Source organism: Sus scrofa, chromosome 2, assembly GCF_000003025.6.
Source record: "Sus scrofa isolate TJ Tabasco breed Duroc chromosome 2, Sscrofa11.1, whole genome shotgun sequence".
NCBI classification, from domain to species: Eukaryota; Metazoa; Chordata; class Mammalia; order Artiodactyla; family Suidae; genus Sus; species Sus scrofa.
The window spans coordinates 46,013,342-46,027,480 of NC_010444.4; the positions used below are offsets into that span (position 1 = coordinate 46,013,342).

The window sequence follows — 14,139 nt, forward strand, 5'->3', positions numbered from 1 at the left end:
GGGCTCCTTCCCGAAAATGCGGGTATTTGTTTTTAAACATTCGACTTCCATAATGGTGCTTTGCTCCTGGATAATTCATTAACTAAGGTGTCTCAGTCACAGTGCAGTGTAGATTCACATACTTGAAAGCCACTCACACAGGCAGATGTTCCCCACACTCTTAAATTCTAAAGGGTAACTGAAAACAGCCATGCTGATTAACATAATTGACAATTAATTCCCAGTTCTGGCTGCTTTCAGCTGAATCTCTGCCTGGATGCAGCTAGTAGCCTCTTATCAGGTCTCTGCTGCAGTTGGTCCCTCTGCTCCAATCTAACTCGAAATACTCACACAGGACTAACACTTTAGGGAGAATTAGTCACATCACTAAAATTATAAGCATAATAAAAAAACTTCAGTGGTTCTTGACCCGTCTCCACCTCACTAGGTAAACTTTGACTTGCCACTTAATCTCGCTGAGCCTCTTCTTCTGCAAAATGAAGGGAGCCTTGTCCACTTCCAGCTCATGACGCTAAAACTCCCAACCAAGCCCAAATCCTGCATCTGGAGGACAGTGGGAGACAGTGGATTCCACTGGTCAAGAGTCTCCATGGCCTGGTTGTCAAGCTTGGATTCACTGCTTCTTACTGAAATGGATGGGTCTGTGCTTCAATTTCTTCATCTCCACAATGATACTAATAATAGTACCTACTTCGTCGGGATTTGTAGGCATTAAATCAGATAATGCATGTGAGGTGCGAAGAACATCATAAGGACTCTATCCTTTCTGCCTGAAATAGAGAACCCTCCATTCCAGGCAAGACTGTGTCCCTGGATACAAACTGGTCCTTCCCTACTTCTGTGCTTTCAATGATGCCACGTTCCCACTTACCGACTCCCTGGAAATACCTGGGCTACTCTTTTCTGAGAATCTAAATTCTACCCATCCTTAAAAGTCTGGATGAAATCTGATCACGTCCAGGAAGCCTCCTCTCGACCATGGCAACTCACAAAGATTTCTCTAGCCCCGGAGTTCCTGCAGCAGTTATAAAGAGGCCTGGGCCGCAGTCTTGGTCCAGCCACTGACTTGGTGAGTAATTCTGAGTAAGATGCTCTCATTGAACTTTGATTTCTCAGATCCTTCTTGCTCTATGCAATCCCATTTCCTGAAGAAAAACATATGTATATTTCATTGTTCATACCTGCCCTCCAATAGGCCCTCCTCTAGGCCACTTCATTGGCATCATGTGTAGCCTTGGATTATCTTCTGCCTACAGATGAAACTGTAGGCTCCTTGGCCACAAGGACTATTTCTCCTCTTCCTCAGGGCCTTGCCCTTCAGATATTTGTTGACTGGATAAACAAACATGTAGTACTACACCCAAAGATTATGCAATAAGTTTTTTCTTTTAGTTGGCGTGGCTCGAGCTATTGATTTGCTGTACTTTGGAGCCAATTAAAGGTAACATAAAGATGAACATCAGGAAGGCAGGAGACAACTATAGCTGGTTAAATCCTGATCATCAATAAAAGATACTGATATCTGGCCAACCCGGAGAATAAGAAAAACGCAGATGTCAAAAGGAAATAGTAAAACCTAAAATCCAAAGTACCTTGCAAGACCAAGCTCATGTGCCCATACAATTAGAGGGTGGGGAAGTATGCGGTTTTCCCAAACTGAACTCACTCAGCAATGATTTATTGGGTGACTACTCTGTGCAGACACTGTTTTTGTTTGTTTGTTTCTTGCTCTTTTTTTTAGGGCCGCGCCCTCAGCATATGGAGGTTCCCGGGCTAGGGGTCCAGTTGGAACTACAGCTGCCAGCCTACATCACAGCCACAGGAACATCAGATCCGAGCCGCATCTGCCACCTACACCACAGCTCACAGCAATGCCAGATCCTTAATCCACTGAGTGAGAAAGCCAGGGATCGAACCCAAAACCTCATGGTTTCTAGTCGGATTCGTTTCTGCAGTGCCACAACGGGAACTCGAGTAGACACTGTGTTTTAACTGCAGGGGATACAGCGGAGAACAAAGCAGACATAATTCCTGCCATTTTCCAGCGCCTGAGGAGGAAGGCTAAGTAAAATGCCACCCTCTAGTCCTAAGTGAAATCCACGCAGCAACAGTGTCTTGCACCATCTCCTCTTACTATGCCTTCAAACAAGAGAGAAAGAAAAAGATGGAACGTACCATTTACAAGCAAGCAAACAGAGGCAGTGCTAAAAGGGCACTGTCACTCCCAACGAGGCTTCCTTCACTCTACTGGGGAGGTTCACCACGCAGCGCTCTGAACCCTAAGACAGCTGAACTTTAAGCTTCTAACGCCCTAGGTCCCAGCCGAGCTCCGAGACTAGCGTTCATTTAAATATCAAACCTCTCAGAGAGCAAATGTGGCTCTAGAGGCCAAGAACAAAACTCAGAGGTGGGAAAAGAGGAAGGGAGGGGTGGCAGCAAGGTAATTAAAAGATGTAGTTTTCACCATGGCAAAACCCGAGACTCTTCTCCTTTGGAGTAGAAACCTCTTCTATCATCTAAAGCCTCAAAAAAAAAAAAAAAAAAAAAAAAAAAAAAATTTTTTTCTTCCAGCAGGATACTGAAAATAGCTTTGCATTTAACATTTAAAATTGTTTTTGATCCCACACTCTTTCAGCTCTGCTCTCTCCTGCAAACTCATTCCATTCCCTAAGGGCACTTTTAAGTATATTTCAAAAGGAACAAACCAGAGTCACCATTTTTATCCTTAAGAGTTAAAAAGAAAAAAACCATTTACATAATTACATGGAAGATAAGTCAGCCGAGCACACTGGAATCTTATCTGGACCAAAAGTTCTAGGACAAAATTTCTTTCAACTCATCAAGATAGCAGATCAAAATCAAGGCTCACATGGAAGGCATAACTGTTGAGCTACACATAGGAACTTCTTGAATTCCTCATTATTTATGTGCCACCCACATCTTCAAAAAGAAATGAGAGGTAGCTATTGGAGGGCAGGTATGAACAATGAAATATACATATGTTTTTCTTCAGGAAATGGGATTGCATAGAGCAAGAAGGATCTGAGAAATCAAAGTTCAATGAGAGCATCTTACTCAGAATTACTCACCAAGTCAGTGGCTGGACCAAGACTGCGGCCCAGGCCTCTTCCAGCTCCCAAACCAGGGTTTTCCCCACTCTCCACACCACTGTCTCATTTATAACACATGAAATGAAATCTTAAAGACACAAAGGTAAAAAATCCCTTTTATAAATCTTTCTGTCAGATTGGAAAAATAGCAGGAGAAGTGACTAAGGTAAATGGGTCCCATTAATGCTAATAGTTAATGCCCTATAATGCTATACAGATGAGAGGGTCTAGCTTCAGAAGGCTTAATTAATGCTGATAACACTTTCACACTAAACAGTATGGTTTCAGCTAAAGTCAGCACTAATGGCTTTTATGGGCTCGCCTGGGAACTAAACCACCATTTAGTTCATTTCTTTCAATAGAAAAATTTATCCCAAGTTTTCATCAGCTGCCTTATAAATGAACTTTTGGACTAAACCTGTTTTTCAGATGGCTCTGCATGTAAAACAGAGTTCTGAGGTCTGAAGCTCTGCATTGAACATAATTAAAAGAGTAATCATTTTTGATACATACTAAGAGTAGATTGATGAGACAAGCCTTCCACCCTTTAAGTTGTTTTATGCAATATAATGTTTTATTAAAAGCCTTCTGAGCAGGATAGAGTAAACCGCTATTTATACAATGTAAAACCAAGGGCAAACTCTCCAATTGTGAATGCAAGTACTTACAGGGCCTTTTCGCCTTTTAGGGCTAAGGGTTCCAGGGAGGATAAAACATCTCTACCTGAAGAACTCACAATCCGGTTACACCCAGCCTTTATTGTCCTCAAAAACAAGTCACTTCCAGCCTCAGGGCCTTTGCACTGGTTGTTCTGTTTTTCTGGGACACTTTTCCCAACATCTTCCTGCAGTTGTGTGCAAATGTCACCTCTTCAGAGAGGCTTCCTGGAGGACCCAGCTAAAGCAACCTCCTTCATCATCACTCTATGTTTTACTCTACGTGGCTGCTTTCCTAGCCTCGATCACTACCAGGAGTTAACAGGCTTAACTGTTTACAGTCTGTCTCCTCCCACTGGGACTCTGTTTGGTTCACTGCTGTTCTCTTCCGTGCCTGGAACACTGCTATGCACATGGTAGGCATCCAATAAACTGCACTGAATGAGTAAGTGAGTAGAGTTGGAGAGTGGGAAGTGAGGATAAGATTCATGAAACAATTAAAAAATGAGAGAACTGGCCATCTTGATGGGAATCGATAGGATAACGGGTTAATTACAAAGCACCCATGCTTCTGAATGAATGGCTGGCAGTAAAAAGTTAAAAAAAAAAAAAAAAAAAAAGGAGAAAGAGCAAAGAGAGCAAATATCATCAGAGGAGGCTTCACACAGAAGGGAGACTCCAGGCAGGCTGAGGCAAAGAAGAGAGGCCTCTCAGGAGTTCCCATCGTGGCTCAGTGGAAACAAATCCAACTAGGAGTCATGAGGCTGAGGGTTCAATCCCTGGCTTCACTCAGTGGGTTAAGGATCTGGTGTTGCCATGAGCTGTGGTGTAGGTTGCAGACGCGGCTTGGATCTGACGTTGCTGTGGCTGTGGTATAGGCCAGTGGCTACAGCTGATTCAACTCCTAGCCTGGGAACCTCCATACGCCTCCAGTGAGGCCCTAAAAAACAAAACAAAACAAAACAAAACAAAAAGGAGAGGCCTCTCAGGTCAAGGGAGAGACCTGAGGCAAGACAGGCAGCAGGAGAGAGCAGGGCATGGGGTTGGCCGGGATAGGGCAGAGACAAGCAGAACTGAACCCCAGATACCAGGCTGGGTCTGGGAATGGGGGTGGGAGTGCAGAGCAGGGCTGGTGAGAGGGAACAGGATCAGACTGGAGAGCCTGGAGGACTGGACACAGGGATGTCAACCACAGGCCACTGGAAGGGCTCTTCATGGAAGACAAAGTTGGCCACATCATGTGGGAGGAACTGAAGAAAGTAGAGGGTAGAACAGAAAACTGGTCAGAAGATGACCTCAATGGTCTAAGTAGGAGGGGGGCAAAAAGAGCCTCTTCTTTTTGCCTAGACATGAGGCAATGAGCAAGAGGCATTTCCCCCTTAAAAAAAAAAAAAAAAAAAAAAAAAAGACAACTTCCAGAAGATTTCACAGTAGCACTCCATGGCAGATTCGGGTCAACTCCCCAAGCATCCTATACTTGGAGCACTCAAGAAGGCGAACCGAGGTTCAAAACGATTACTTTGAGGGCAGAGCATGTCTTTCCATGCCTTTCAAACCTGAGATTCATTATCTTCAGTATAGCCTGTGTTTATTGTCTTTTTATTCTTTGGGGAAAAAAAATAGTAGTATCTAATTTCACTGTGCAGTATATATCTGAACATTATATAACACATTTTTATATAACAGGTGCTTGACATAAAACAATGTTTTCCTTACTATCTAAATGCATTTGGGGAACAACTGGCATTAATATATACATATATACATATATATGTATATATATATGTATACACACACACACACGCATGCATGCACACACACATACTAAGGCTGTGGACAGTTGTCTTTGGGGTAAGGAGCTGGGGAGAGGAGGAACAAGATGACAGACTTTAGATAAGGTCTCCTAACAGTGAGGAGCTCTGCAGATGGCTAAGATGGGGGCTAAGATGGGAGCAGTGGGTGAGGAGTTCTGTTCGCTGGTTCACTCTCACAAGAAGCTGCCTGGGGAGAGGTTGCCTGAGCCACACAAGGCCTGTGTCAGAGCAATGCAGAAGAAAGGCAGGAGGAAGCGAAAGAGTCGGAAACGCACACCGAGATGTGAAAAGAATGCTCAGGAGCCCCTGTGGCTGCCACTAGGGTAATATCCAAACATGCCTCCCTCGTGTCCCACCACAGAGGACTTCAGTCCTGCTTACAAGGAGGTACACACCATGTCTGTCAACCGTAAGACTGATTACCCATCACTGCCAGCCTGCTTGGCTCCTGGCCCGGGGCTGGGTGTTGCAGACACAGGATGAATCCAGGGGTTCCTCCCAGCAGGTATCTCCCACCGTGGTTGGAGAGCAGACTCTGAAGCGCCCCCCGCTGCCTCCCTCTGCACAAATCTGGCCCCACCCCCTACCAGCTGGGCAGTTCGCAAAACCGCCTCACTTGCAAAATAAAGATAATCACCCCACCTGCCTCATGTGGTTGTTATGAGGGTTAAACAAGTTAATGAACATAAAGTGACTAACGTATTTGCTGGCACTTACAAGAGTGTTCAGTAAATGTTAGCTGCCATTACCATCATTATTCTTATTCCTATGTTGCAAATGAGATACATCAGACTCAAAGAAGCTCACTAATTTGCCCAGGTCACATATTTCAAACAGTAGTTGAAGGCACAAATAGTTGTAAATGTTTTACTCAGCATATGTACAAAATCTACTGGGTAGCATATTAACCAGAATATTAAACTAGACAGACCATCCATCCACATCTTAAATGAGGTTGGATAAACAGGAGTTTACATACACTATTTAAAAGGACAGCATGTACAAACATAAAAATCATTTGCCGTCATATGCCAAGACTCAACGTTCTCCTAAAGCAAAGATGGCTAACTCTTACCCAGTCTCATCTCCCCCTGACTTTAGGTTCCCAACTCGAACCCTCATTCCATGTCCTAACTACTCTTACCACGTCCACTCCTGCCCTGCTTGCATCCTGCATCTTAGGCCCTCACCTCTCCACAGGTACATCCCCCCTCCCTCCATGTGCTTCATTCCTGAGTGCCTAGCCCACTCCATCTCCTCCTCTTCAAGATCATTAATTGGCATTGGACAAGCCCATCTTGAAGACTCCCTATGCCTGTGATTTGGAGAAACCAAGATGAACTCCCCCAAGAGTCCTTGGCCTTGAGCCAGCAAGGAAGATCTTTCCAGAGATAGTCTACCACAATAGGGCATGCAGCAGTACCTAAAATAATTAGGGCTGGATCAATGGCTGGGTGACACTGCTGCCAGTGTGGGGATGAAGAAAAACAAAATGAAGAAACAGCTCCAGAAGAGCCAAGAAGTTGAACTGGGTCTTAAAGAAGAGTAGGGTTTGGACATGAGAAGCCACAGAAGAGGCTAAGGGCTGATCCAGGGAGGGGACAGCTCTTCAGCTTGACTGGACAGTCCTGTGCACTCAGCCGGGTGGGCTGGGGATGGAGAAGCAAGAAGGGACAGCAAGATGGACATTTACTGAATGCTTACTATGGGCAATGCAGAGTTTTGTATGTTTTTAAATCTTTTTTTTTTAATATATGATGATTTTTATTTTTTTCCATTATAGCTGGTTTACAGTGTTCTGTCAATTTTCTACTGTACAGCATGGTGACCCAGTTACACATACACGTATACATTCCTTTTTCTCACATTATCAGGCTCCATCATAAGTGACCAGACATAGTTCTCAGTGCTACACAGCAGGATCTCATTGGTTATCCATTCCAAAGGCAATAGTCTGCATCTATTAACCCCAAGCACCCCTGTTTTTAATTCTTTAACCCAGTGAATCCATACTGCAACACTGTGAGATAAGGACTAGAGTAATCCCAATCTTACTGATGAAAACACCAAGACAGAGAGAGCAAAGAAACTTGACCACAAATCATGAAGCTAGTAAGGAACTGTTAGGATGTGAAACCTGGCTCCAAAGTCTGAGCTTTTAACCACCCAATCAAAGTCCCTCTCAGGACAGTCTGACAGTGAAGGGGTGCAGGTGTCATAGGATGAAATGAGACCACGCTTGCAAGCAGTTTGCAACCTATAACACCACAGCCGCGGATGCTGGCAACAGGCTGCTGTGAATGTCTAGACTGGGCTGGCTAGCCTGAAGCAGGAGAGACACATCAGGTCCAAAAAGGGGACTTGAACCAACGGGGACAGTGTGAAGAATAGAGGCCAGGACAGACGCCCACTTTTAGGATGTGCAAGAAGAAAACCAAGAAATCAATGTGACCTAAGGGCTGAAGGATGAGGGGATTTCAAGAAAGAGGGAAAGACAGCCGGGTAAAAGCTGCAAAAGGGCCAAGAACAACCATTCAGGACTAAGAACTGGTCCCCTAGAATTCAAGACTTAAAAGTTCCTGGAGATCTTTGAGAAGAAATATGAAGAAGGAAGGTAGAGAGAAAAGCCAGAAGGAAGGAGCTGAGGATGGGGCCGATGAGAGAGTGGAGGAGGAGGTGAACATTCACAGCCCTGGGAGAGGCTGCCGGGCAGAGAAGGGAGAGAGAGGTAGGAACCCAGGAGCACCCAGTGCTAACATGGTGCAAGCTACCTGTTGCACAGGGACCCCCAGCTGGCCTGCTTCTTCCCCTTCCATCCTTCCCTCCTCAATCAGGACAAGGGCATTTCCAACAGCATGAAGGATATTCCAGTGACATGACTCTGGCAGCACTGGGAGGGAGCGCTTCCAGGCTTTTTACAGGCATCATCTCCCATGATCCTCACAGGGACTCCATGAGGCAGGCACCGTCATTACACCACAGAGGAGGAGCCTGTGGCCAAGGGAGTCCTGCACTTGTCCAAGGCCACATGGCCCAACCCAAGTCCCAGGTCCTGCTGCCAGAGGCCAGGCTCCTGCCCAAATGGAGGGTCCAAGAAGAGGGAACAGGGGAGAAATCCACTTGCTTTTTCTGACTGGGAGGAGAGGAGGAGACATGGGGGAAAGAAATAAGACATTGTGAACAGCTGCGGGAGCATAAGTCAGAGCAGGTCTTGTTTCAAGACAGAGGGAAGAGAAAAGCCAAGGTGAGTGTTTGGGGTACGTCTGAGTTTATTATGATGAAGTGGCAACAAGGAGAGAAAAGACTGCGGAAAAGGGTGACATTCCGGATTGCTAACCAAACCTCAAGGTCTAAAAAGGATTTTTTTACTTCCCTGCAATTGCTACGACAGTGTTAACTAAAATCACTGCCGGGGAATGTAATATTGTATGGTGCAAAAGCTGTTTCTTTAATATTTGACTTTCTCCAACCACCGTGAGAGATGACAATGGAATTACGAATGGAAGAAAGCTCATAGAAGGAAGGCAACCCTTATACCAAAGAGAGATGCTGAATATTTAGTTTTCACAGATTCTTATGAATTTTCTTAACAAGTCTTTCTAGAGCGCTTGTCCATTGTTCAGTATATAAGTTGCTTAGAGATTGCTGGTGCAGAGGGATAAATCTGAAAGCAGGGCCACTTCCTTTTCCTCCCTGTGGTAAGGCAAACCCCTTCTGCAAATAGCAGAAAAACTCCTGAGTAATCATCATTTTATAAATCACTTGAAATGGAGTCTTTAAAATACCATTTGTTGATCTGGTTAAGTTTCCTATGAAAATAGGACTTCAGCTCAAATATTCTGGGGGGGTCCAGCAGGTAAATGCCATCCTAAATTCAGATGTATTAAAAATTTAGAGACGCACTAAACTTTCGAGCAGAAGGAACCTCTGAGATCAGCTAGTTAAACTGCCTTACTTTCCATTTGAGGCAAGTAGAACCCAGAAAGGTTCAGTGATTTGCCCCAAGTGGGGCAGCCACAAAAGCCCAAGTCTGGGCTAGAATCAAAATATTCTAATGCTCAGGCTAGTGATCTTCCACCACCTCTGCTCCTTCCTTTCTCTTTCTTTTTGAACGTTAAGGGTTGGAATAAGGTACAAATTTAAATACAGTCTCAACTTATTATCATCATCACTGGCTACATCTACAACCCAAACCAAAAATGCCTCTATATATCCAGCTTAAGATGACACAGGCAATTTCAAATCCTGCCCAGGAAATTTTAAAGCCTTCTAAATATGTCCAACAAAGTGTTTTAAACACTTATCAACAGAGTGAACTCAGTAACAGTGTATGGAGGGAAAAATTCAATTCTGTGTCTAAAAAAATATTTTGGAGTTTCATTGATATAGAAATCAAATTTAACAGCAGTGATTTTTTTTTTCTTTTTTAAGTCTTGCAAGCACGGAGAGGATGAGATTATTCAAAACTGCTCAGGAGCAGCAATGATTATTTTAAGCTCATGATTCAACCAGTACATTAATTAAAAACTCCACCAACCCAAATTGACAGATCCTGATATCAATGGGACCAGAAGAATTAAAATAATAGTTGTCAAGTAAAAAATAGATTAAAGGGAGGAACAGCAGCAGATGTCAGAAGGACAAATGACAAGCGAGCATTGTGGGAAACTAGATGCATCTAATGGGCAGCTTTTATGGATTTTTTTTTTTTTAACGAAGATCCTGGAAATAAACATACAGGCAAGAAATAAATGCTTCTTCGAACCTTATTTCTGGAAGCTGGGTGGAAAAACTTGGCTAATATTCCTTGCTAAGGAGCAGAGAGAGGAGACCGCAAGTGCGAAAGTGCCAATACAACGCTAGGTGACTGGGAAGGGACCGAGGCGGGGGAGGGAAAAGGGGATGGGAAAGGTAAGGATGAGGGGGGCCAACCTGGTCCCGAACCAGCCAGCACAAACTTGACCACAAGACGCCCATGTCCAATGTAGCCCTTCGTTCCCCTGGGCCTGCCCTTGGGCACCGGTGTGTGCCCCGTAGTCGACTCCCACGACCCTTCCGGGTGACTGACACCAGCCCCACAGGTCCGCGTTAATTTCTATTATTCCACTTCTTCCTCCGAGGAAGAGAGAGCTCTCTCGGCTGTCAACGCCCGGCAGCCAGCCGTGAGCGGGAAGCGTTTTCTTTGACATCTGTCAAACCCGGTGTTAGACTCAGCATCGCTGCGCCCTTCGCGGGTCTCCAGAACTCCAGGTCGGGCAGCAGGCCCGTGCCGTGGAGTACCTGCTCGCAGACCCACGAAGGATCCTCCCTGGGCTGCCCAAGACACAGACGGCGCAGGCCGGACAAAAGTTCGCAGGCTGGGGTCGGCCCCATCTCGGGCCAGGGATACCTCGGTGCAGCGCCAGCACCCGCGACGGGGCCAAAGGGGTGGAGAGGGGGTCCAGACTCCCCAAGCCCGGCGGAGACGCCCTCCCCACCCCCACTCAGCCCCGCAAGCTCCCAAAAGGGAAGTGGGGGGGGAGGCAGAAGCGGCATCTCTCGTCCAACGCCCTTGGGCTGCAGCCCTCAAGGATGGTACCTTCGGGGGTCTTTTCACCTCCGGAGATACATCCCAGCACTCGCCCTCAGCCTGGTCATTGCTCCCAAAGGGCGGAGCTGTCCCTTTAAGAGACAGCGGGCTGCTGCCACCCACCCCCCGTCAGGTAACTATGCCCGCGGAGGGGAGGTGGGTTTTCCCGCGGACTCTTTCCCAGTCCCTTTAAGGGCGCCTGCGGCACCTCTGTCCGCTCTACCCAGCAGCGCCAAACCCGGCAGGGGAAGAGAGGGGTGGACGGGAGCGGCGCCTTTAAGGGGCGCAGCCTCCCCGCCGCCCGGGTGGGGGCAGGGAGCGGGCACGGGCCCTTTAAGGCCGGCAGCGGGCACGTCGGGCAGGGCTCCCCGGCGGCCGGGCTGCGCCCCGGGCGGCGGCGGGGGCGCCGCGCCTGCCAGGGTGCTAACGGCCCCGACAGGGTGCCCGCGGCCGCGCCGCTGGCTGCGGCCAGCCCGACACTCACCGTGGCTCGCCGGGAGCGCCCGCGCCCGCGCCCCCACTCGGATCCCGCGGCGGCGGCGGCGGTGAGTCCGGCGCGGGTAAACAGGCACCTCCGTCCCTGACCTACTTTCTGCCTTCCCTAAATGTCGCACCACTAACCTACTTTCCGACCAATCCGCTCCCCGCCGGCCCAGGCCCGGCCCCCCGCCCACCAATCGCTGTGCCCAACCCCCCTTCCCCGCCCACCAATGGAGGAGTCGCGGAGCCCGGATACCTGCCTCTTCTCGCCAGCCAATCCGAGTGCTCTAAGGGAGCCGGTCTCGGCGGCATCCCCGGCCAATCCGGGAGCGGCTCGGCAGCCTGCTGGCCAGTTGTGTGTCAGCTAGACAGGCCGCTGACCAATGGCTAGGCGGCAGAGGCAGGTTTACCTGCTACTTTCCCGCCACCAATCGCTTGGCGCACAGAAGCGCACGCCCCAAGGAGCGGGCCAATCCGCGCTCTTCCCTTGGATTTCCTCGCCCCTGTCCGCTCTCTTTCCCCTCAGGTCTCCCGCTAGCCTCGGCCACTGCGGGTGCGGACGCCGCACTCCCCGCAGTGGCTTGGGATGTCCCTCTTATCTTCTTCCCTGGCTTGCTTCTGGCTCACGTCTCTCATTCCTCCTCCTCCTTCCCCCTTTTCACTCGAGGCATCATGACTAAAGCAGCATTTCCTCATTCCTCTCCCTTCGACTCCATCTAGGAAACTAATTTTAGGAATATCGAGTGCCCATACCCTTCCCAAAACATCTTGGTTTGCCCAAGTCCGAAGGAGAGAAGGATTACTTCGTATTTCTAGAAGTCTTTTCTATCCAAGTGTTTTTACGTTCTTTTCGCTTGTCCTGACCTCCAAGCGTCACATTGGAGCTGTCATTGTCGTTCAAGAGAGAAAATTCAAGCCTGCAGCGATTCCATTGCATTTCCTTTCAGTGGCCGCATTTTGCCCACCTACTGTGTGGCAGACAGCGTTGTGGTGGCTCTAGGCTCTACATACAAAAGCTGTCGGGGAGAGAGGCAGAGGAAACTGTTACAGAAAATAAGCATTTCGTAACAAGCTACAACTTGAGTACCAGGAGAGGACGGAGAATCTGTCTTATTTTTGCATCTCAAGCACTTAACGGAGGGCCTTTAGCACATACAACTCCTAACACTTTTAGATGTTAAACTCCCTGAATACTAGGACCTAATCTTTTTTGTTAGACCGGCCCCCTCCCCTATAGCACCTAACTGGAATTGGGGTGGAGGAGTGGGGGCGGTGTCTGGCTCCTAGCACATTTGTTGACTGGATATGTGAACAAATAAATCTAAATCACTTCACTCAATCTTGTTTGACGCAGACTAGAACCTATGACTCTAGAATTCTAGCCTTTTACCTTGAAACAGACATTGTGTTTTAAACATTATAAAACTCTCCAAAGAAGATGTATAGATGGGAAATAGGCACATGAAAAAATGCTTAACATCGATAATTATTAGAGAAATGCAAATCAAAACTACAATGAGTTACCATGTCACATTGGTCAGAACAGCCATAATTTGAAAGTCTACAAATAATTAATGCTGGAGAGGGTGTGGAGAAAGGGAGCCCACCTACATTGTTGATGGGAAGACAAGTTTCCACTATGGAAAACAAGATGAAGCTTTCACAAAAAACTAAAAATAAAATTACAGTATGACCCAGCAGTTCCACACCTGGGCATATATCTGGACAAAACCATAACTCAAAAAGATACATACACCCTTATATTCATAGCAGCGCTATTCACAATAACCAAGACATGGAAACAGCTTAAATGTCCATTGACAGATGAAGGGATAAAGACTATGCGGAATATCTTTAGAAATGGAAGATGCCATTTGCAGCAATATAGACAGACCTAGAGATTATCATACTAAGTGAAGTCAGAAAGAGAAAGACAAATACCATATGATATCACTTATATGTGGAATATAAAATATGATACAAAATATGAATCTATCTACAAAACAAACACAGACTCACAGACATAGGGAACAGACTGTGGTCGCCAAAAGGGAGCTGGGGTAGGGGAGGGATGGACTTGGACTTGGGGGTTAGTGATGTAGACTGTTACACATGGAAGGGATAAACAGCAAGGTCCTACTGTATAATACAGCACAGGGAACTATATTCAATATCCTGAGATAAATCATAATGGAAAAGTATATAAAGAATACATACATACATATATATATATATATATATATATATATATATATACACACACACACACACACGTATAACAGAATCACTTCACTGTACAATAGAAATTAACACATTATAAATCAACTATAATTAAAAAATAAAAAAGTAAATGTGGTGAAGCTATTGCCTACCCCCAGCTCATTGCCAGGTACATAGTGGCTGCCCAATATGTGCTTGTGGCCCGAACCATTGACCATTTTCAAGGTTCACCAACTTCATTGGTAGCTTACTATTTTTCCTAAGTTTGCATGCAGGTAGAATCTAATTGC

At 46.5% G+C, this 14,139-nt stretch overlaps 1 protein-coding gene across 9 annotated transcripts in view; it reads right to left on the bottom strand.

Annotated features, from left to right (window-relative positions):
- ARNTL (aryl hydrocarbon receptor nuclear translocator-like) overlaps positions 1 to 11,833 on the bottom strand; it is a 129,538-nt gene extending 117,705 nt beyond the window's left edge. For 4 of the 9 annotated variants that reach the window (XM_021076164.1, XM_021076205.1, XM_021076180.1 and 1 more), the window contains exon 1: positions 11,634 to 11,786. The gene's annotated coding sequence lies outside the window, so the exon portion shown is untranslated. Of the gene's footprint in view, positions 1 to 11,633 lie in introns of all 9 variants that reach the window. The other 5 variants (XM_021076235.1, XM_021076223.1, XM_021076212.1 and 2 more) reach the window with 2 other exon arrangements.